This window comes from Dermacentor albipictus, chromosome 5, assembly GCF_038994185.2.
Source record: "Dermacentor albipictus isolate Rhodes 1998 colony chromosome 5, USDA_Dalb.pri_finalv2, whole genome shotgun sequence".
Taxonomy (NCBI): Eukaryota; Metazoa; Arthropoda; class Arachnida; order Ixodida; family Ixodidae; genus Dermacentor; species Dermacentor albipictus.
Window position 1 is genome coordinate 77,370,926 of NC_091825.1, and position 25,028 is coordinate 77,395,953.

At 44.8% G+C, this 25,028-nt stretch overlaps 1 long non-coding RNA gene and 1 other non-coding gene across 2 annotated transcripts; both read right to left on the reverse strand.

Moving 5' to 3' along the window:
- Positions 1-4,513: 4,513 nt before the first annotated feature.
- LOC139060500 (uncharacterized) lies at positions 4,514-7,952 on the reverse strand. The gene is made up of 2 exons (XR_011514874.1): positions 7,803-7,952; positions 4,514-4,850 (listed from the first exon to the last, which is right to left on the reverse strand). It is a non-coding gene; the product is annotated as an uncharacterized lncRNA (long non-coding RNA).
- A 9,234-nt stretch (positions 7,953-17,186) lies between these two features.
- On the reverse strand, positions 17,187-17,258 carry TRNAM-CAU (transfer RNA methionine (anticodon CAU)). The gene has a single exon. It is a non-coding gene; the product is annotated as a tRNA-Met (tRNA).
- Positions 17,259-25,028: the final 7,770 nt, after the last annotated feature.

The following is a 25,028-nucleotide window of genomic DNA, read 5'->3' on the forward strand; positions in this document are numbered from 1 at the left end:
TCACTGCGTCAAAGTGACGTGTACGCCTTAGAGATGCACTTTCCAAAACCACTTTCCGATTATGAGGCACCCTGTACTGGAGGCCTCAGGAAATTTCGACCACATGGGGTTCTGTAATGCCCCCATCGAAATACGGCCATCGTGGCCGCGATTCGATCCCGCAACCTCGTGCTCAGTGCGTGTGTGTTGATTGATTGATTGATTGATTGATTGATTGATTGATTGATTGATTGATTGATTGATTGATTAGAGCAAAGCTCTCTATCACCCTAAATTCATACATCCACGCATTTATATACTTCGGGTAAATTCGTAGACTAAAGCTCATCGAATAGAATAAGATATGCTACAGTGTCCTATGGCTTTTGCTGCATCTAACGTCGCCAGAGCGGTGTACTCTCGTTTGCGGCGAGTATGTTTATTGCAGCTCTCTAATCTACTTGGTGCGCTATATGGAGTGTCCGGACGAAATCCAACTTGATCTGTAGCAGCTACATATGTATAATCAGCCCAATTAACGGGGCGTTGGTTATATAGAAGTGTTTTCCATGCAAGTTTTCGATATATAAAGTCTCGCTCGCAGTCACGATTGCACCAGAGACAATAAGATCGACCCTTTGTAGACGGCACGACAAATTGAGACTTTCTTGATGATTGTTTTAGAATTGGACAAAGGCTCATTGCCTTAATATCCCTCTCCATGCCTTCCTGGGTGTTTGGCGCCGATTTTAATGCTATTTAGATGTTCAATAATAAAAGAACATGCACCAATGACTATAAACAAACGAAGTGGTTAACCAGTTGAAATATTATAGGGAAGTGGTTACAGTTAGTACCGGAGTCAACAGTGTTCCTTGAGGTGACAGAAATGCTCGAGCTAGCAAACGTAAGATCTAAGGAATAGTGTGACTGCACCCCGAACGACAGTGTGTACCCTCGAATTTAAACAGGAGAAATAATTTGATAGAACCCAATCATACAAGAGTTTGCCATGATTATCCGTTCGCAAACCCCGTGGTACATGATGAAAACTAAGATCGCCCATTAGTATGACGTTCTTCTGATTGCAAGCAATAGAGGTGTTGAGTTAATGGGTATCTTGTGCACCAGAGGGGAAGTGCGTGGTAATTATAGAAAATAGCGTGCAACCAGGAAGTGTTAGATTCAATACTAACACTACAGATTCTGGTGATGTTATCTGATGTGCAATCGTAGCTTTGTGGCAAACTTTTCCTGATACAAAGAAAGCTAAGCTATGTCCTCGGGAATGGTGATCCAATCAAACACACTGGAAATTTTTAGATGAAAATTTGATCAGCAGCAAGCCAAGTTTTCTGTAAAATAATAATATCTGCACAATATTTAAAAGCAAGGAAAAATAAATCGGTTGGAGCGGAAAGTGTGGAACGGAAGTTCCGCTGAATTGCTGTAAATCTTCCTGTGGCGAAGAAATCCGAGCAGCAGAGACCGATTGGTCCAAAATGCTCTCTTTCAAGAAGTTGTTAGGAATCTCTCTCATGTACTTTATTAGTCTTGGATTTGGTGAGAGAGCTAGATTTTTTCTAGCCTTGACCTCCTGCGTTTAAGGGATCGTGGAATGCACTTCTACATATTGATTTCCCATCTCATTTGTGTAGGAGAGGTACATGTGGTCTACTTTTTCAGAAACTTGATGACTTTGATAAATCTTTGTTAGTCGATGGCTGCGCCCTCTACAGTGCACTAGGTTGACTCCGCAGTAGAATAGGCACCAGATCATGAGTGTAGGCTTTATTAGTAATTTGAAACCACTGAGATATTTTTCAGGACATAGCCTGAAAGGGAGTCGGTGATATTTACCATAATGCGTTCCATTGCTTTTTCCAATGCCGTTTCTAGAGAAGGTGCAACAGCTTAAGAGATTGAGTTATACATTGATGCTCAATTTGAGTTTTCCACACCCGCTTTGACAGAAAGCCTCTATTTGAGAACAAGTTTTCTCTCTGAACATCCAGGCTGAACGCAAACAAAAGCACTCATACGTTTTTTTTTTTGTTTTTGTTTTTTGAAGTAAGATGTTATGCCCAAGCATTAGTTGGAATAGAGAAACGTGCGGCACATAACTTGGGAGCTGTATATAGTAGGCATCTCGGATGAAATCAATTTCATCTCGGCTTACATGCATGCAATCCTGACCGAAGATGGCTACCCGATGTAAGAACATTGTGTGCTGGCTTCGCCTGCTCTTCTTCGTGCCTTTTTGAATCTTTTGGCAACTGGTAAATAAATTCTGGTATTTGTCATAAAATAGCAACCGAAGCTCGCAGTTCGCAAGAAATCTGCGTGGAACTGTGTCTATGCTGGAAGAACGGCATCCGTCGTTGTTGCCGTTGTCGCCTTCAAATAATGGCACGCACCCACGAAGCGTGATTGGTCATGGTTCCCAATGGAAACGGCGTTCATGGCGTCAGCCGCACTGGTATCTGTTCTTCGTCGCCAGCCTTGGTGCCCATGGCGAAAAGAACGAGAGATACCTTAACGACAGTTGAAGATGAATATAACAGGCTCAGCACATGGCTTCGATCGCACTTTATCTTCTGATTCGTTTTTTTCTCCCTTATCCAGCTTTAAAAAAAAAGTTCATTGAAATATTGCATTTAGCGAGCGCCAGCCAATTGGCCCATTCTGCGTAGTAGGTATGAGCCGCAGATTGTGATCGTCATTGTAAAATCGATCTTGAACCAGTGTAATTTTCTTTCTTGTTCATTTTTCGTTTCGTTCCGCATATAGTATCGCGCAACAGTTCGAACTTCTCCTGCGCTCACGATATCAGAGAATGCAGATCAGCGCGTCAATGAAGAGACAACGCCATTGATGTGGCACCTGCACCTCCGTCTCCTAATGATCTCTCTTTCCCCCCTCCCCCCACCTCGACGTCCAATTCACCCAAAGAGCGGTCCAGAATCCAGTAAAATTTTCCCTCTATACTTCGTTACTGTACATTCTTAACCCATACCTGGACCACAGAAAAGAAAAGAAAAAATGTCACCAAGTCTTTCTTTTTCTTAGGCGCAGTGGGCGTGCCGGCTTCAGACATCACTGCTACAATCGGCTTTGTCGGCATGGAAAGTATGCTGAACTACGCTTCAAATTAGCCAAGTAACTTTATATCTTCCAGTGCGTTCGAATGGTTCGCGCCTTGTTTATCTACGAAGAAAACCGACTGGAGAAGGTAAATGAAAGTGAGACGCAGAAAAAAAATACTACTTTATTTGTTGGTGCGCGATTGCATTGCTGTTGCTTTCTCAAAACACATATACGCCGCCAGTCATAAGCTCTTTAAGCCGTTCGACATCGTTTCACATATACCAAGCTTCTCATCCAATCGGAAGCTGGAAGGTTCAAGCTCCATACAGGAGGCTAAGCCAGAGTATACGTATACGTAATGTGCCAAAGTATACGGATAATCTCAAAGTCAATATGTTTCTTGAATAATTAATAAGTGTTACATAATAACTGAAAGGTGATTGGGCTTGAGGCTTCAATGCTACACATGAACCATGATAAAGTCTGGAGCATTCCACAAAACAACATACCACAGAAAATGCGGGAAAGTGAATGCAGCTATAACAATTTACAGAGTACAGAAGACGCATGCATCCATGAAAAGCACCGTAAGAAAAGCGCCAAGGAAGGAGCTTTCTCGGTTCTCAAAATTACATGTGAACTTGTCTTTATCCGGCGACACGTTCCACCGCCTAACAAATCTTATCGCCCAGCGCAGGACGCGCCTGCATTTATCGGAAGTTTCTCTAACGTTATCGATGCTTCCATCCGTTGTCCGTGACCGAACCTTGTGTAATCCGATTGCATGTGTGCGCGACGCGAATAACGTAGAACTTTGTGGAAGACACGCGGGTCCCAGCGATTACTCTGGAACATTCGACGACTGATGTATAAAAGCCGACGCGGTTGACCCGCTCATCAGATTTTCGACGATCGCCGACCGTGTTAATTAACTTAATTATGGGGTTTTACGTGCCAAAACCACTTTCTGATTATGAGGCACGCCGTAGTGGAGGACTCCGGAAATTTCGACCATCTGGCCGGCGTTCTTTAACGTGAACTTAAATCTAAGTACACGGGTGTTTTCGCATTTCGCCCCCATCGAAATGCAGCCGCCGTGGCCGGGATTCAATCCCGCGACCTTGTGCTCAGGAGCCTAACACCATAGCCACTGAGCAACCACGGCGGATACCGACCGTGTTCGCCGCTGTCGTGTTATAAGTGTAGCCTGTTTTTGTGGGCACAGGTTCGCCCAATAAAATTAAGTTTTGTCTTTCACAGTATTGCTACTGTGTTCATCAACGTCATCACCATGTGAGAATATATAGCGTCCAGAAATTCATACCCTAACATGCAAGTATCAAGGTTTAGGCTCTGTTTAAAAATACAAACCAACTGTAATGACATGTTATAGAGATCTACACGGCAAAACAATATCCAATGAAACATTATACTTGAGCATCCACACTCAACGGGAAACAACTTTATCTCCAAGCGTGTAGGATTTCGTCGTCGTGTTTCTGTAAGCGGAATTTCCAGGCAGGCATTGCTTGACACGAGCTGCACGCTAGTCTCCTTCTTCGGCAAAGGAATTTTCGACGCTGCGCTTGTAGTGGATTCTGCATTGGCATACTCCTCCGATGCACGTGCCTGACGCGGCACCGTCGCCAACGCACCGTGAGTAGCAGGCCGATGGGTCGCAGGCTTCGGCACCAGTGCTGCCGAAGAAGGCCAGCGTAAGCACGACCAACGTGGCCACGCCCGCTAGGCTGGTCTTGCAAACCATGGCAGCAATGTTACAGGTACTGCACAGATCGCAAGGAAAGTATGTATGCGTGAAAATTGGAAACTACGAATCCTTGAAAACCAAATAGTTATATTTGACAGGGTGCCGTCGACGGGGCCAGCTTTGACAATGTTTGAGCACGTGCTTGCCGAACGTAGCTTGTTTACGCGTTTGCGCAAGGAGGTTAATAAGCTAGTTTGCACGGTTGAAATCGTTCTAATGCCATTTCCATTTCTGGTGAAGCTTCACTGGGGCAAAATTAAAAGAATTGGTATACATCCATGCAGAAGAAAGGTCCAGGTGGCTGCGACTTTCCATATCCGCTGGGTGCCGATTTCTTGCACATACCGGTGCACACTGTAAATGAGATTTTTATTGATATAGCAAATACTCCTGGAGCATTTCTGCGACCGCGGTCGCCGTCGCCGTGGTGTTCCGTATCAATTCCGAAGGTGATAACACCGCCGCGCGCGCCCTACGCTGTATGTGCGAGTAAAAGGGTACATGAAAAACCGACGATCGCAGCCTAATGTCGCCTGCGGGAAAGGGACGAAAGCGGGGAGGAAGCGCGGCGTCTTCCGTCGCGTGCGACGCGGCTAACGTTGCGAGGCGCTGGCGCGAGGGGAGGAAGGGGGCGGTGCTTTACTCCGGCTGAAACTGCTTATGGCTTATGTGGCGGCTGTGTTCGGTCGCGCGGCCGCACTTGAGAGCGATGTGCACTGGGGGCGGAGTCTAGTTGCTTCGACGGCTCGTAGCTTTGTGCGTGCTGTGTGTTCTCGGCGCTCGGTTTGCGTTCACGCCATACACACAGCACGCAGCACGTAGGTCACTTCGCTCGCTGCGGCTGCCGCGCTTCCTCACGCCAGCGGTTCGAAAGCGCTGACGGCATCCTTGCTAATTTAGTTCGCTTGCGAGTGTTTACAAGTTGATACGGCCGATAAGAGTGCTATCCTTGCTTCATATGGCTGTCTGCTAATATGCTATCGCAAACGATGCTTCACCTTTCGCGCGAATCATTTGACGCTCGCTGCTTACGTAACCGCACAATAATAACACCATTACCTTGCGACACTCATTTCACTACATGTCCCACCAGTGTAACTGCATCAGGCACTGTATGATGTGACGATGTGCGGGGAAGTAACGAGTTCTTTACATCAAGCCCACTATAATCAGTAAAAAAGAGTCAATAAAAATGAACGTATCTTGTACCCCAAATATGGCTGGTTTTATTTTCTTTACCCGCAATCAGTTACAATGTCCGAAATGGTTGCCTGTTTTATACTTGGGCGTGATGTCTGTTTAACAACTGTTATTTTACACACGTTAATATAACTGCGATTTTGCCTCATCCAAGTAATTAGCGAACGTACGGATGTGAACTAGTTGTTTCGTGGCAAGAAATTTTATAATTTGCTACGAGAAACGTATGTCGTCAAGTTAGAGCTTCTCAGCTTTTCGGGTAATTGAACTTACAGAATTAATCTGAAAAGACCGCTATAGACCCCAAAGACCCAAAATTGTTGTTCTGTTAGGATACGCACCACCATTAAACTTGGCGATGAAAAAGTATTACAGTGTAATACATTATCCAAAACTTTTCTTGACTACTATGAATTACACACTTACGTTCTATCGATACAAAAATCACGTAGCTCCATGATTCGCAAAATCCAACGCGTGACCCTTGATTTCAACTGCGCAAGCAAATATCCCTCTCATACATATCGCCATATATGGCAAATTAGGAATCGTTTTCGACAGTGCTTTTCGAGTATGTTTTACATTTATTTATTATTAATTCCCCAAAGGCCCTCATGAAAGGGTACATTGTTCGCAAACAAAACAACAATAACAACAAGTAGCGATATAAATACAGGATATACGTTCTACAGTAAAACGAGAAGGTAGAGGGTAATCTATCAAGGTATGATTATACTGATACACAATATTGGCGAGGGCAAGATACCAACATAAATAAACACGTGCGAAAGTACCACCAAAATATGCATAACATGGGTTATACTTGAGTATACATGGCAGGACCACGCGATAGTTCCTGATATTTAGCAGAGTCAAGTTCCGTTGCAGTGTGCGATGGTACATTATTCCAATCAATGTCGTTAGAGGTATAAATGAACGGGCGAAAGACAATATGCGACAAGTGATTCGTCTAACTTACATAAATGATGGTGGTGAATAAATATAGTTGGGAGTGGTTTAAAAAGTCACCGCTCAAACATGTGTGAGTGTATAGTATGTGAAAAAGTGAAAGGCGAACGGCTTCACGGCGGTTGGATGAAAGTTCCATCTTGGCCTGTTGCTTTACAGATTTGACACCAGAGTAGCGCAAATTATCTGGAAATTTAAATCGGACAGAAAGATTTTTAAGCTGGTCGATGTGACTGCTTAAGTATGTTTGATCAGGATCCCAAATAGCGGAAGCAGCTTCAGCCTCCGAGCTAGTAAGGGTAGTGTACGCGATCTTGCGTAACTGCATAGATGCCTGTTGAAGGTTACGGCTTAAGCACACCGACTAGGCGTTTAAGTGAAGCCAAAGTTGGGTTGATGTGATGGTTCCCCGTTATGTCGGGCCGGAACTGAATGTCAGTATATTTGTAAGTGACACGTCGTATGTTCAACGGAGTTATCACCTAAATAATATGAGGTAGGAAACGAGAGCAATCGACTAGAAAATGACGTAACTTTAGTTTTAGCGCGATTAAGTGGCATTCACCAGGACGAGCACCATAAATTTATGGTGTCGAAGTCTGTTCGCGGAGCCTCACGGTCACGATCAGCGTTGGTACAGATACTGCGATATCCTCGAACCACGAAGAATGTAGACCGCAGGTCAGAAGACGTACACGAACCATTCGTGGCAACATCAACCCAGCTACTTCCTGCACGATTCACGCCCTCCCTCTTTCGGATCGACACTGTACAGTCACATGCAGAGGACACCACTTGCCGTTTAGTCCACGCTGCGAAGAGAACCGCTCAAAGTGCGAGCACGGGAGTAGACGGCAGGAGACGACCAGGTCGCTCTTATAGTTCCCGCACTGTCGCTGCCACTCACCTGTCGCACGATATACGCCGCAGAAAGTTGCGGCAACATCAAGAAGCGTGCAAGCACTTCCAAGGCTGTTCGCTGAGTGGATCTTCTGTATACGAGCAAGAACTCGGTGTTGTTGCTTTTTCCTTGTCACTTGGATCTTCTGTATACGAGCAAGAACTCGGTGTTGTTGCTTTTTCCTTGTCACTTGGATCTTCTGTATACGAGCAAGAACTCGATGTTGCTGCTTTTTCCTTGTCACTTGGATCTTCAACTTACAGACGAGTTAGAGCGTCAGCCGAGTTGCGGGCGGGCTCGACGACGAAGGGGCCTTTCCGTGAACGTGGAATGCGCTTAATTTTTCGCTGCAAGCTTTGGCGCAACAGAATTTATCCTCTCGGTGGGTGTATATAGAACTTCGAGGGGACGCCCTGGAAGGCGCTTCGCATGATAGCAATTAAGAAGAAAAGCAACGTTTTTACGCGTGGGAATTTCAGCAACTGTCTGGTGCCGCCCATGAATTCCGGCGAGTCGTCCATCATAAAGTAAACACACGCTCGCGGCCAGGCGCTGCAGACGCGTTTAGCGTCCGGAATTATACTAGAAGTGTTTTTTTTTGTAATAATTCAGCAGATGGTATAAGGGGCACGCTTTATTGTACTTCAACTATAGCAAGGTTGTGCATAAATGAAGGAATGCTGTAGAGAAAACAAGAACTTCACTTGTTGCGATGACGATCAGACTGGGTTTTCGATTTCGAATTTGGGGTCGACTTTCCTTGCAGAAGCGTATGACATTTGGGCTATTGGTTCTCGACTTGTGTGCTGTTTCTGCTGGAGAACATTGTTTACAGATCAGAATGTCACGAAACAATCCCCGCAGCCCCCTTTTATCTGATATCGTGGGCGTGTTGTATCTATATACACTTTTGGATAAAACTTGAAGTCGAAAAAGGAAAGTGTAGGTAAATCACACGCTTTTATAGGGACACAAAGAGGAAACCTAGTCATGCTATTTTACTGAATTACTCTTTCATACTACGAATTAATTTACACCTTAGTGTAAATTACATTGAGCTGTACAGTACCGAAAAAATATCGATATCACCGTTAGAAGAGGCATGGTAGGCCAAAAACGAAAAGACACGCAGGAAGAAAGAAGGTGGGCAACACCGCCATGACCTACCTGCACCAGCATGTCGCAAACTCATGAGGCCTATTGATTTTTTTCGACAACACCACAGACTCCATTGTATTTTAAGAAAGAGCCAGAGGCGGAACTTAGTAAGATTTGAGAACTTCTACTGTGCCATAATTACTGGGATTCGAGAAAGCAGATTGAAATTACGGACGTCACGCTCATGTGCATCGGCGCTGCGGCTATGGGGAGAAATTCTAAAATAAGTCCAAGTTTGGCCTTCATTCCGCTTCTTGTAATCAAACGCTTACCGACGAAAACACAGTTTCCAAATAATGCTCTGTTGTCTACAAAGTGCTCCAGCATTTCTCTATAATGACGCTCTGAAGATCCAGCTGTACTTTGCAAGATATATACTTTCCCAATCCTAAGCGAAGTTCTCAAGCGCATCCTGACGGGAGGAGAACACCTCCTGCTCGCACTCGACCTGAAAGGGGCCTTCGATAACATATATCACGAGGCCATTCTCAAGGAACTGATCGACATCATCTGCGGGAAGCGCCTCTTTAATTGCGTCAAATCGTTCCTGATGGGCCGGACGGCAACTACCGGAATAGTTCAGTATCGATCTGATACGATCGACGTGCCGAACAAAGGAAAGCCGCAAGGGGCGACAGTCTCCCCGATTCTCTTCAACGTCGCGATGCTTGCGCAGACCAAGGAGCTGCGCAGTAGATCCCGGACCTTGGTTATGCCCTGAACGCAGACGATCGACATCACGCTCTGGGCCACCAAGGGCGCCCTCGCGCGAAAAGAGGCGACCCTTCAGGATGCCGCGGATAGATTTCCGGCAGCGAGCGGTATGCGTTGCGCGCCCGAGAAGTCTGAAGTGATCCGGGTGCAGGGAGGAGGAATCTACAAGTGCCCCGGCCCTGTCGACCTCTATCTAGAGGGCCAGAAGATCACGAAAAGCAAAAAGACTAGGATTCTAGGTTTTTGAATCCATACCAACCTGAAAGCCTCCCAAACCATCCAAACACTAAGGTCTACCACCAGCCAGATCTCGCGGATTATCAAACAAATAACAAGAAGCCGCAAAGGCATGTGAAGTGGACACGCATGCCTCGTCCAAGCTCTGGTGATCGGCAGAGTTACGCATAGCATGCCGTATCACTACCACTCGCTAAACAAACGCTACTAGAACAAGTCGATGCCATCATCCGAGGCGCGTACGAAATGGCCCTGGGTCTCCCTGTCACCGCCTCAAACGAGAAGTTAGCGGCCCTCGGGATGCACAACACCTTCGCTGAGCGGTCGGACGCGGTGCAGTTATGGCTTCGCAAAAAGCCAGACTACAGAACACGGCGGCAGCCAGAGCCATCTTCCACTGGACCGGAACGGCAATGGAGCTCAGTGCCCTCGATGGGCAACAATCACTCCCCCCAGACGTCAGAGGCAAGATCAAGGCGAACCCCATACCCAAGCACAAGACTCATGAACTCCATGATGGTCGACGCAAGGCTCGCGTCGACAAATAGCGTCGACAATTCAAGAGTGACTCGTACGTAACGTACGTGGACGTGGTGGCGTACCCTGTAGGGGGCCTTTTCGCGGTAGCCGCCGTGAACGGGAGAGACAACTCCTTGAGCCTCGCGGCTTCCGTTAGGGCTGAGACCCCAGCTGCGGCTGAGACCATAGCTGTGGCGTTAGTCATAAAGCAACAAGACAGGGTAGGCATGGAAGTTCATGTCGTTACTGACTCGTAACAGGCCTGCCATAACTTTAACAACGGACGAACACCGCTGCTGGCGGCACAGATTCTAGGCCCGAAGCTGCAAGAATCCCATTAAATCACGTGCACCCTGGGCCAGGCGTAACTGGAGGGGAACGAAAGGGCGAACGCCTTAGCTCGAGCGCTAATCAAGGGAGCGGGGCACGACCAATCGTATCATCAATCCTCACCTTTTACCTTCGTGCCCCTGCCATCCAATTACTGCGACCGACTGGAGATACAGCGACTCAACCACAGGATTTATTCTCCCCCTCACAGAAAGTTCAGCACTGAAGAGGCAGTAGCTCCTCAGACCTATTCGTACGAACACATTCCCAAACCTACGCAGATACAGCAAAATGTACCCACAAACATGTACCGGAATCTGCCCTGGTGCGACGACACACGTCCTACACTCTTTCACGTCTCGTCGGGGTGAGGGGCAAACCTCAACACTTAAAGACATCTAGCACGTCATTTGAGCGGTGGGAGGTACAGCTGACCGGCGATACCCTGGCGGGACAAGAAGCTCTCGTCCAGCAAGTGCGTCGAGCAGCGATGGCCAGTGGATTCCTGGAATGAAGACACCAGCCACTCGACCTCAAGAGCAACGACCTCGATGGTGCAAATAAATGCTTTCCCTCTCTCGTCGTGCTCATAAATAATGGTTTCTCTCATTATAGTACCACTGTATTTAGTGTAGAAAGATGATTAGGTGGGTAAGTTCAAAGTGATCCATCATAATCGGTGCTCGAGCGGACGAGAATGACTCAGGAAGCCTCAGCACAAGCGCTAAACCTGTGTCCATCTCAGCGTGCAACATAATAATAATAATATTTTGGGTTTTACGTGCCAAAACCACTTTCTGATTATGAGGCACGCCGTAGTGGAGGACGCCGGAAATTTTGACCACCTGGGGTTCTTTAACGTGCACCTAAATCTAAGCACACGGGTGTTTTCGCATTTCGCCCCCATCGAAATGCGGCCGCCGTGGCCGGGATTCGATCCCGCGACCTCGTGCTCAGCAGCCCAACACCATAGCCACTGAGCAACCACGGCGGGTAGCGTGCAACATAGCGTCAAACTCGGCGTTCGTCCTGTCACCACCCGAGTTGTCCTCATCCACTTGCGTGCTACTTATAATGTAGTAGGCACAACCACCCTAGTCGACTTGGCCAAGAAGTTCATTTAGATGCATTCAAATGTCAGCTATTACTCTCCGCGTTCTCTAGAATAAAATCAATGTATTTGAGAGAAGGAGAGGAACCGAGGGGCTCGATCTTGTTAACCTTGACCAGCTTAAGCCAACAGACAATGAAGCTAAGGAATTGGCTTCATTGTCTGTTGACATTGCGTGATCATCAGAATATTCGATATTATAAGACCATGTTGTACTGTTAACATGCAAGCGCTATAGATTTGATTAATAATTCTTTTTCAGGTGGTTGCTATCGGTTTAGATTTATCAGCATATCAAGTACTCCACACGACGTTGCAGTAGCTCGAACATGGCACGTGCGCAAAAGCTGTGGCAGCTGTAGCACGTTACCTATGCGTGCTCAATAAAATAAAATAAAAGGCAGTATTCCAGATTCACGGTCTGTGGCTCCAGTGTCCGTCAGTCGTCGAAGCTACGTTTCCAGCATATGTAATCTTCGGTACGGTAACCGCACGGCTGAAAGGAAATGCAAAGAACATTTCTGCGGGTCCCACGTGCATCGGGAATCTCGGTTTATAGCGGCGAAGATTTCTTCGCCGTTTGCGAGGAACGCTGCTTCTCGACGATTTGTCAGTGTGAAGATCGCACTTCTCGGAGAAGTGCGTTGCTCAACATAAATTTGCGGCCCTCCGCCTCAGCGGACACGGCCCGTCATAGCACAAGCTACACACAAATGGAAGCCCACCACCGAACTTTCGCGTCAGCAGGGCCACTGAGGATAGCGCAGTACTTGGTTGAATCGGCAATGGCGCGCACCGAGACACAAAGGTTGTGTGGGAAGGTTATGTTGGCGAGGATGTATTTCATAGACGATGCCAGTGAAGCTAAAACGTCTGTTCTTCTTCACAATCACTCTCTCTCTTTAGCTCGAGGCTAGCTCCGATGCCGCGTGTAGAACGCAGAAACGCCTTTTGCGAGAACAGCGCTGGGACAAGTTGAAGGAAATTAATTGCATTCGAGAGAGAGGGATAGATTATGGGGATCGGAGGTAAGCAGAATCTTTATTTGCAGACTGAAGTTTTTGTTTAACGACCCGTAAAATAAGTAATTTAATGCAAACTGAGGCGTGAATTATATACATATCTATTATTCTGCATTGGAAACAGACATCGTAATTCTGCAAGCTGCATCTTTTAGAGGATACAAAGCAGCCAATTTGTGTTGTATGAATTTACAGCTTGCGTGAAATTGTTATAACGCTTAGGAATGTATTGCAATGGTGTCATTCACAAATTAGCGGTACAATTAAGCGGTGTAAATACACCAATTTTGTGAGTTTCATTTGTTTTATTAGTCGCAGTGTAAAGAATTGGGACAGCAAATTTTATCGCGGAGTTAGAAAGTTGTCATCTCGATAGTTCAGGTTTCATTTCTTTTCTTTTGCGATTTTTATGGATTAAAAAAAAATCAGCACGTAAATAAGAAACGTGTTTATTGCAGTCGTTAGATTATAACAACTTTGTCAAAATGGAACCAACCCTATCAAAGTTGGTGTAGAAATGGTTTTTACGTTCCAATGCATTTACATGGGAGCTGTCGTGCTAAAGACTCCTTTCTGTACTGTTTCTGGGTTACTGGTGTCCCCATTGTAAACAATTCACGCATGTCTATCTATAGAAGCTATTGGCTAACACGAAACTGTAAAAATGTTGTGTCCTCTCTCATCTTCTGCAGATACATTTAAATTTCCCAACACAACAGCTTTCCATCGTTCGGGTGTTCACTTAGTGGCTAGTGCGTTTAGTATACAGGGTGTTTTTACTTCTTAGTTGCACCAATATTTTAAGAATTCCCCGTCTCAGACAGCTCAATTCTAATCCTTGAACTAAATTATTCAATGAAGCCGTCACTACTTCGACGAAAACTATCAAACGGCTTCATTGAACATTAACAATATTGCATTAATTACCTCGTTCATTAGTTATGTTACGGCCCATATTTCAATTTACGCATTGTAGCGGGTGAGTTCGAAAAGCGTATACACTTAGACCGAATTCTCAGCCAGCCTCGTGATAATAATTTCCAAAATGTCCAACGAAATCCATTGGCGTTTCAGTTACTTATGTTCTCCAACGCACAGAACAGCGTGATCTTAAAAGAGAAACAACAGCACATATTTACCGCAAGCTTGACGGAGCATACCTCAACACCGGTGCCATCCTCAGGATCATTTCTAAGTCCATATGCCTTGCGTACTCACCAACTACAATTCGTAGAATGAAATATGGGCCATAATTTATATGGCTTAAAGTTACCCCGCGTGATTATGGTAATTATATAATTTGGCGTTTTATTTCCAGCAGAAGCAGAATTTAGACCAAGGGTTAGAACTGCGCTATCTGCGCCCCAGGCAATTTTTATAAATTGGGTGCGGCTAAAAAAAAAAAGAAGAATGAAAACACCCTGTAGTGCACTACCGTCATAGTGCGACGCCACCTCTTCCTCAACTGCTTTTACACAGAGCGCGAAAACACATTTCGTGTGCGGGACGTATGTGCGAGCACGCACGCCTCTGCAGACTTTCGAGCGCTCCGCTCTCGGTGCAATATACGTGCGTCGATAGCACCGCTGCTCCCGAAGTGTTCAAACTTGGCACGTCTCACACGTTGACGAAGAGAAGCCGAGAACACGTCGTAACGCGTTCTCTCACCATCGCTTTCAGAGAGCCAAGCAACAAACCCGGACCGGCTGCCAAGTGTTTAGTATTCGGCGTCTTGGACGTAACGATGTCCGGTCAGCAATGTGCTCGTGCCCGAGATATATATTGCGGTGTTGAACGCGGGGAAAAAAGAAGCGAATGCAGACAATGCTTGTAACGTTCTATCCTATAGCGCTGCGTTAGAGTGAGAAAGTGTTACAGTGAGTAAGAGAGAATGTTACGTCTCCATGCGGCGAGGCAGGTGCGGGTACGAACTGGGTAAATCGGCCATGCTGCCTCTTAGTGACCTCATTAAGCACGTGTACAATCGTCGCTCCGGCACGGCAGACGCAGTTACGGATGCGGGCTTTAATTTACGCGTCACAAAGCAAAAAAAAGAAAAAAAGATGACAGTATTTAACATTTTTGTAACTCTTTATTGGCAGCGAAAAGCAAAAAAAAGCAAAAAGAAAAGCAATATGGAAGAAAGAAACGACTACGCACAGTTGCAGTGCATAGCGTGTTTTTTTAGTAGACAGACGGTATAAACAGAGCAACGTCCTACCTGGCTTATCAAAATGCGCTTCAGGTTTTTTAATCAGAATGTCCCTCGGGCTTCGTCTAAAACTAGCTTAAAGAAAAACAAATAAAATAAGAGCTAGTTGGAGCTGGCGCACCTCCGAGGTGGAAAGTTAGGAGAGCAATCGCTTTGGAAAAAGTGAGCTGTCGTTCATGATCAAGGACTGCAAAGCGAAGAAAGAACTGGGTCTTTACGATTTCTTTATTTTCTTCGCAATGGCTTTCTTTTCGCATTGAAATACTACGGTAAACATCCTGGAAATCCCAAGATGACGGAGGGGAAGTTCCAGAAATAAAAACATTTTGTGGAACGTGGTGAAACATTGGCGAGGTCGAATAAAATGGTCGCTTGTCTCTTCTGAATTGCGCAAAAAAATTATTCTAATTAATGGTTTACCTTTTAATAAATATTACGTATTATTATTTCATCTACTTCCACTTCTTTTTTCTCCCATCTTGCTTAGCACTGTCTTTCTTCTTTCCTTTTTATCCCGCAAACCGTAGGCTTCTTGGCCAAAGCTGGAGTGGTAAGCTACATTATTTGAGGAGTCTGTGTGTACGCAAGTGGTCGGACCACGCGCAGGTTCTTACTCACCTGCGACATTTGCTCACTGCAGTCGGCTAGAAGAGGGTGGAAAGAAGAACAATTTAAAAATGCCGAGAGCGTCCTGAATCAACAATCAGTCAATCAATCAGTAATTTATTTTTGTACCCAAGAACAACACTGAGCTCTGAGTGCTGGTGCAAATAGCAACAGAGAGAGAGAGAGAGTGAGAGAGTGAGAGAGAGAAATGTAAGACAACTAAAACAAAAACTTGGGGATGAAATAAGTATAAGAAAAACAAAGCCAAAGAACAACTGCATAAACAGCTACATATTAAGAAGGAATACACCAAAGGAACGGAATGGCGGCTCCCCGATGGAATACGCATACAGAAGGAGAGAGAAACTATGCGAAGACAGGAGAGCTGGACAGCTATAATAATAATAATAATAATAATAATAATAATAATAATAATAATAATAATAATAATAATAATAATAATAATAATAATAATGATGATGATGATGATGATGATGATGATGATGATGATGATGTCGCGAAAGTAATTCCGAATCAAGGTACCCATATTCGGAAGCGATGATTTAAATCAAAGGAAACTAAGGACATTCGAATAATTACAAGATTAGAAGGAATACGATGATGATGGTGACAACATTACAGGCAGCGGAATGCCTAGACCTACTCAGGGGAATTAGCCAAGTCGTGTGGATTTCAGAGATGTACTGTAAGGATATTAATTTATAATGATATATATTTCATAAGTACATCAAAGAGAATCAGAAAAGAGGTCTTTTCATGCACAGTAATTCTGAATGAGCAGTAAAACCAAGAAGGACTGCGACGACTTGGAGTAAGACACGAAGAGATTCGCGAAATTGCCATGGGAGCTGTTTTGCGTCCCATAAGTTCGAGGCCCCGTTCGCCGTGCGGCTAAGTATGCACTCCGCACACAGACGCGAAGTACAGCTGCACGTTATCACGATTTCACCGGTTGTCGGTTCACGGTGACACCGTGATTACGTGCAGCTTTATTGCGCCTGACTGCGTGGAGCGCGTAATCAGCCGCACGGCGAACTAGGCCTGCAAGGTAGTTGCGTCCCAAATAAAGTACTGCAGGTGATAGACGTTTCTAGGGCTAAATAACCAAGAGGTCATGAAAGTATAAACAACCAATGAAAGCGGTATTGAAAGTAACGTCGGGTTAGCGAAAACGTCTTTACCTTTTTATTTTATTGTTATTTATTTTTTATTTAATTCTTTATATATATTTTTTTTACTTTTTCTGCAATCGGCGCACATGCGTACGTGTTTTACAGCGGTGGAAGTAAAACGTTTCTGGTCGAGAAAAAGGCACGAATAAAAAATAATTTTTGCACGTAAAAAAAAAGATATAGCAGAGCGTGGTTTCGATCCACGGACCTCTGGGTTATGGGCCCAGCACGCTTCCACTGCGCCACTCTGCTGAACGAGAATAGCGCTGACTACGGCTTTATTTGTATGTGGAGCACCCAACCAGTCTTGCGAACACAAATGTGCTTCTTTCTTTCTTCCTTTCTTTCTTTTTGGCTCGGCTTTCTCCTCGTCAACGAACGCCCTTCCCGCACAGTCGACAAGAACTGGTCTCAAATTTTCGCACTTATGTGTGCCGCCTCGACAGTGACTGCTACAACTAGTGGACGTGTCTCGAGTGCGAGCACTGACTAAGCAGGGACCGCTGTTTCGTAGGCCTCGCATTCCCATTAATAATAAATGATAATTATCTACGTGAAGTCGTCATCGACATCGTGTCCATATTTATGCAGAAGCTTATGAAGCTAGCTTGTAAAAAATGAATTGCTTATAGTTGGACTTGTAGACGTAATTTGCTAATCGTATATACCAATAGAATAAAATCGTTTGGGTGAGAAAATCAGAAAACGACTTATTTCGAGCTAAGTCCGGTCCCGTGTGGCTACAGCACGGCTCCAATATGCCATGTATTACCAGGGTTTCCTGGAAGGCGTGCCCTTTCCTTTTTTTCCTGTGCATAGTAGCAGGCCAGAGCATGCTAGCTCAGGCCGACTTTTCTGCCTTTCTAATGAAATATTTCTCTCTCTCTGCGAAGATGGCGGTGAGCCCAGGACGTGAAGCGAAATTTAGGGCTAGTTTTGCCTTTCGTAATAGATAAAGCAAAGCTCGTTAGGCGAAAGGTTTCCTTACTTGGCAAAAAAGTTACTTTTCTACGCAAGCGTTTTGTCCATTCTATTGATTGATTGATTGAGTAACGTTTATTTTACAGTCCTGCAGAACGCGTATTAGCACGTCGCGGGCCGCTCCCACGTCGGCACCGACTATTGTTTTCTTTATTTCATCGTGTACAAAGTGTGCCTATAAGTATGTGTGCCCTGTGCTAATAAAGCAGTTGGAAATCAGCACCCTCTGCGTCTGGTTTGTGCGGTCTTCCCTTGTCTATAATGTTCCCTCTCTCTCTCTCTCTCTCTCTCTCTCTCTGTGCGTGTGTGTGTGTGTGTGTGTGTGTGTGTGTGTGCGTGTGCGTGTGCGTGTGCGTGTGCGTGTGCGTGTGTGTGTGTGTGTGTGTGTGTGTGCGTGCGTGCGTGCGTGTGTGTGTGCGCGTGCGTGCGTGCGTGCGTGCGTGCGTGCGCGTGCGCGCGCCGTTTACTGGGGGGAACACCTGAGACACACGAATATAGGAGACAGAGATAAGGAATGGCTTCCAATATTTGAGACTTACGGCGATACATGAGCAAAGCATGACGTCGCTGTCACTATCAAAGAAAGAAGTGCATTTTCTACGCGTATGTTCGCGATAATAGTGACTGTCGGGTCTGTTTTGTCATCTTTTTTATGGACTGTAGATGGACACGCGTTCTGTGACGTAAAGCGCGAGAAGCACAAGTGTTGTTATTTCCCGGAAATAAATCGTTGCGGGAAGTTGGCGCTGTGTGTGTGTGTGTGTGTCGTGCTGCATGTTCGTCCGTGAATTATAGATAAAGCCTTCATGATCACGCACCTACAGGCCCAATTCACAACCCTGATCGACTGGTTGTATTCATAAGAATAAGGAGGCACGTTTGCCTAAATTACTTCTCGAATTGCGCCATGCAGTTTTTTTTCCAGGACTTTTGGTTCCCGACATATGCAAGTTTATTTCCCAGCAAGGAAGTAAAGCTTTGGCTGCCGCCGTTGCATTCTGCCGTTATATGTTTATTAATTTTTGATCACGTTAATCGACCTAGCGTATGATTCGCGAGGTAATTTGCCGACATACTAAGTTTCATGGAATTTATAGGCTCCTTTCCCACAGCCGTGCATAGGGGAAAAAATTCGTCTCACTGTGAGCAGATAAACTAACTCGTCTGGTTGGTTCGTCAAGCCCAGTCTGCGTAACTATTCTAATAAATTATTCCTGAAACGCGTGCAACGAAGAAGTACGTCAGGCAGTTTCTACTGAGAGCCTTCATTATTGGACGCGTATCGAGCGAAAAGTTCGTTGTGTTCGTCCCTTAAAAATTCTAACAGCACCGAAGCAATCTGGTAATTCAAGCATATGTCATAGTCCCATATCGTGTAGGACTGGGAAGAACGAGTTACCGGAATGTTCTTTTTTTATTTGTTTCCTATCGTAATCAATAAATCAAACAAAGAATCAATCAATCAATTTTATTGTTTCTGATACGTATAATAACATGTTATTTTATACAGACAGGACCTCAGAGCCCTTTCAAAGGTCGTGCCAGAGGTCCGCTTTTTAGCATACGTCGATCATCACACGTTAATTAGAAGGCAAACTAAAAACGAATATTACAATAGCTTTGTTACAAATTTGTGCAAAACGTCCTTCTTTTCGCCAACGCGGTTGCTGTAGTAAATTAAGTAGATTAACGCGAACAAGTTGCTCATATAAATAAAATGATGGGGAAGATGTGACGCCATACGCTAAAGTATTCCACGGTTTCGCGGCGATATAAGGAAATGAATATAATCCATAGCTATAGCCCTTATGTAGGGTATGCATAATGGTACAGTTGAGGTATAACCTAGTGAACATGTGGGTTTTTGATATGTTAACATTATTGATGGGCATAGAACGACGTTGCGTAAAGGTCTGTAGGCAAGTAGTAAAACACGATAATTAATTCGAATTGTTATGGGTCGCGTGTTGAGTAATCCGTTAGCACATGAAACTAAGTCTGTTTTTTTGTATAAAAAGAAGCCCACGTACTGGTCTGTTTTGTGCTATATACTTTAAGAGTTTCGGCGTTCTCTCGTAGGTTAATCCGTAAGTTGCTGTAGCATATGTAATGTGTGAACGTCTGAGAAAATAATATGATGTTAACAACGTCTTTAACGGAAATGTGTAACGTAACCTGTAAAGAAGAGGTATTTTCGTGTAAATCTTAAGTATTGTTTCCTGACTACCTGTGTGCCATGAGAGCTGCGCGTTCAAATGGACACCGAGAAGTTTTATACTGACTCTTTCTAATGGTGTGTTTTATAACAAACGAGTCATTAGACGCAAAATAAATAAAGAAGAGTGTTTTAGGGGCAAATATGGTATAGTTAGTTTTCGCGGCCATTAGCGAGAAATTTATTTGCACGAAGTCAGAATAATAATGTTTTAGGGTTGTTGTAGCTTCGTCGTGTAGTTTATTTTTGTTTCTAGTTGTTATAAATATGTTAGTATCTCCTACACAAAGGGTACATTCTTCAGATGGGACGGATGGCAGATCAGTAATGTAAGTTAAGAATAAGAGTGGCCCTAGCATTTACCTTTGAGGAATAACGCTGTTCATTGTTCATCGTGATGGTGACACATCCTTTACTACGACGTAATCCAGAATGTGCTAATTTGGTTAGCAATATGCCATGGTTAAGCATATATTAAACGCCTTCCTGGGCTCAACGAAAATACGTACTGCAAGTTACTTTTTTTATTTAATTTTATTTTATTTATGGTTTTCCAGCAATATTAAGTAGGGCATGGTCTGATGATTTTGCCGTCCTATTACCGTATTTCTCAGACGTGTATAACCTATGTATCTAAAGAAAAGAAATTATTGAGCCTACGAAACAGTTCCTCTTGGGAACTTTGACGAATGCAGTCAGAATGGCGATCGGTCGGTAATTCGCGGCTTTCATCTTCTTACATTTTTGAAGACTGGAATAATTTTGGCGACGTTTAATTTCGAAGGAAACCTGCCAGTTTCAAAGCTATCATTGATAACAAGAGCTAAGGGTGGAGCAAAAAGCGTAGAGAAGCTGTTTATAAGTTCTACTAACTTGCCGTCGTCACCTATTGACTGCGTGGTTTTCCATCCAATAATTATTTTTTCCTAATTTCATCGTAGGTTGCAGGTGAAGGAAAAAGGAATTCACGTTTTTCGCTCCAGAAAGGAAAGTACACGTGTTGTAGCAAAAGATTAGCAAGGTGGTCATTAAAAGGATTGAATGTAGCAATACTATTAGTTGTAAACGTAATATCATTGAGAATTCCTGGCACACTGTATCCGTCGCTTTTCTATGTGTTTTTTTATTTGAGGGCCTCATCAAAAACTTTCCACGTTGCCTTACTATCGTTATTTGCTTGCGTTGGACGTGTAACACACAGACCTTGGCGGCGGACGTGGAACGCCGCCGAGGTCTGTGAATGGTGGCGCTGGCTAACACTCCCAGGGTTCTACTAGGACACATAAATACCCAATATAGTGGATGGGGAAACAGCGCCGCGGTAGCGCAATTGGTAGAGCATCGCACGCGAAATACGAAGGTTGTGGTTTCGGTTCCCACCAGCGCCAAGTTGTTTTTCATCCACTCTATTTTCCATTAACTTATCGTTTCTTTATTTCATTTATTAAGCACAAGTAATTTCCCCTATGTTGCCCTTGGTGTCAGTGTTTGTTTGCTTCTTATTGTATGACTAATAAAACTCGGGCCCCCAGGTTAACCCCCTTTCTTCTCGTTTAGATTAGATCGTGACAGATCAGGTGATGCCTTCATTTGCTGACTGAACAGCTCAACATCAAGCAGTTCAAGAGTCCCGACCCTTCACAGGGTGCTTCACAGGGAAATTCACATGCAGAAGAGTAAAAGCGATGTGTAATGCAGACCTTTACGTCGAGCTGCACGCTGCCTTGCGGATCGCTCGAGTGATGGTTGCCACGGGTCCGGCCGCTCATTTTGCACCTTCGGTGGACGGGCCGGATGTAACTACTTCTAGTGTAATGCTGTCGTCAGATGAGTCAACAACTTCATTCGCGCGCGCTGTGACGGGATGACCACTGGCGGGAGTTATCCGCACAAGAGTAAAGTCAATGCAGACAAGGCAGCAAGTAGCTCGCCTTTACGGCAAGCCACTTGCTGCCCTGCGGATCGCTCGGGCGATCGGAATTGACAAAACGGAACTGCCAAAAGTAAGTGCCTACAGCCCACGGAGCTCCAATCTTGCTGCACATTCGTTCTCAGCCTAACTCTGACTATTTGAGTCATGGTGTATCCACACGGACACGCAACTATTGAATATTCCAACTAGCCACGACAAGATAGATATTGAACATTGCGCTGAATGTAAACGTAAGTTACCAAGTATAAGTTAGTAAGTATGAGTAACTGTAGTATGCGGAGACTACTGAACATAGTGTTAGTTTGAGAGATGCCTAATCGCGTTTGACGAGAAGTTCGACGGGCAGCGCTGTACAACTAATATTTAGGGTTCTTATGTCCATCACCGCAGAAGGCCCTGAATTCAATTTTAACCTGTGCATCTACTTGTCAGGAGTTATATTTTTTATGGGGTTTTACGAGCCAAAACCACGATCTCGTTATGAGGCACGTCGTAGTGGAGGACTACAAAATAATTTGGAACATCCGGGGTTCTTTAACGTGCGGCTAAATCTACGCGTGCGGGTGTTTTCGCATATCGGCCCCAGCGAAATGCGGTCGCTGTGGCCAGGTTTGATCCCCCACCTCGTGCTTAGCAGACCAAAACTTGTAAGAAGTATTGTAGCTGTTTCCTCTTATGTAGATCACTGTCCATCAGAGTTCAATACTCACAACCAATTAATTTACTGTTATTATGGTGGCTTTGCTTATGTAATATACGTATTCGTCAAGCGGACCATATATATATATATATATATATATATATATATATATATATATATATATATATATATATATATATATATATATATATATATAGCTTCCACTTTTTGTTCGGCTCTCCTTCAAAATGTTCTTTGGCAAAATAAACATACTTTGATTTGATTTTATCTTATTCAGTGCAAAGTTCTTGCCCTCTCTCCAGAGAAAAAAAATTATATCTGACGAACATGTTGCCATCTAAGTGAAGCGAAGCCTTTGAGAAGCATTTAACGGAGTGCTACAAGTTTACCCATTTCAATCCTGCGTAAAACAAAATGGGACGCCCATGCACTTTTGCAATGGGGCAAACCTCATGTTGGCGCAAAGAAGAATGGTAAAATGTGAGGCTCAAAACACCGTCATCCTATATGGCGCGAAGCATCGCCAGCACCGCATTTTTCCTGTCGCAATCAAAAATATAGTGCTCAAGAAAATGGGGGTCAACATGGACGCAAGCTTTCGCGTGTGCGAGGTGCGGGTAAAATGTATATCAGCGCGTGTGTCCCGGCGATGTGGGTCAGTTTAAAGAGGTTGTGGGTGCAAGAACACCTCACAACAACAAACATAGAGAAAGCGACCCGACGCTGACTGTCACAGCATGTGCCGGAAAGGCAGATGCTTCTCGTTTGCGACCACAAGTTGTGTTTGCTGTTGCACGGGCGCTGAACGTACGGAACGCTCATACGATGATGTCGTACCGCTTCCTTGCCACGCGGCTCGTCGCCCTTTCTGCGCTGACTTTGCGTCCCAGCGCGTTCGCGGAGGACGAACTCGCACTGCTGGCCGGCTTGACACCCGTAAGTATAAACCCCATGCAAGCGATCTTGCGCGCGACAGCGACAAGCGACGCGGTTCAGATGGCTGTCGCGTTCGCTCGTCGCCTACAAGTCGTACCCCATGTGAGCGGTGACTTCGAGCGACGTCTCCCCTGTGTTGCCGGTATGAAGGCAGCAATATAGGCGCCGAAACTAGCGTGACGCGTGCTTTATTAACTTAAGTGGATGTGTTTTACTGTAAAAAGCAGCATAAAATATTTCTGAAGGTCTTCCAGTAGGTTCTTATCCTTGCACGTATATAAAAATTCAATCGTTTGCTCGTTCCGTGCGACAATCGGAAGCACTTGAGTTATGTACATCTAGTTCCGGCTTCGCGCTACAGGCTAGTCGCTCATAGCACTTCCGGGCGACGAGCGATGAATACTAGATTTGCAGAACCGAGCGATCGCGCGACAAGACCGAGCGATCTGTTCAAGCGACGGCCTGATCCGTCGCTCGAAGACGTCGCTCGTCGCTGTCGCTCACAAGATTGCGCTCATGGGGTTTAGCCTGTAAGCAAACGAACCCTCGACCATTACGAAGAGATGAATTTATTGTGCATGAGGGTTGCATGGTCTGTGAACCGTTTGTAGCTGCATACTTGTCGCCTCTGTCTATGAAGAATTCAATTGAATTCTGCCGTTTTACGTGCCAAAAGCCACGATTGGATAACGCGACCATTTACTTTTATTTAAAAATACTGCAGTCATAGAAGACGGGGATAAGAATATTGCGCGGTTTAGCTGGCGTCGAGAGAAAACGTATCGACTGCATCGACGTCTATACACAAGTGGGCTACCTTAATTGATAGAACAATGAAGTTGAAATACGAGCGTATTTTAATAGAATCGAAAATAGGATTTACATCACGAGAAGTTTAGGCACTAAATACGCGATGTGCCATCTTAATTTCTTCCTAAAGCACTTCCGCCTTACGCCTTTTATTTAACCGTGGTTTGAGAGTGATGTTTCCATACGCTGGACTTCAGGACCAGGCCCGTACTTTCTATATGAATAATCCTTAAACATATACCGCCTAAGCATCACATGCTCTAAAACTGTAATTAGGGCGGATTGTTTTTGCTTCCACGTCACTCATGTCTGGGACCTGGTAAGCACATTATTCGGAGAATTCGTGTTTGATTTCATCGGCTACTGCCTAGTGAGCATGTTCAGACGCGACAGTTCTCGTGACCCTAGGAAGCAAGTTCTTTGGGAGGCAGTTAATACACATTACCGCCAACAAAATGCACTAAATTCCACAAGTTCCTCGCTCTA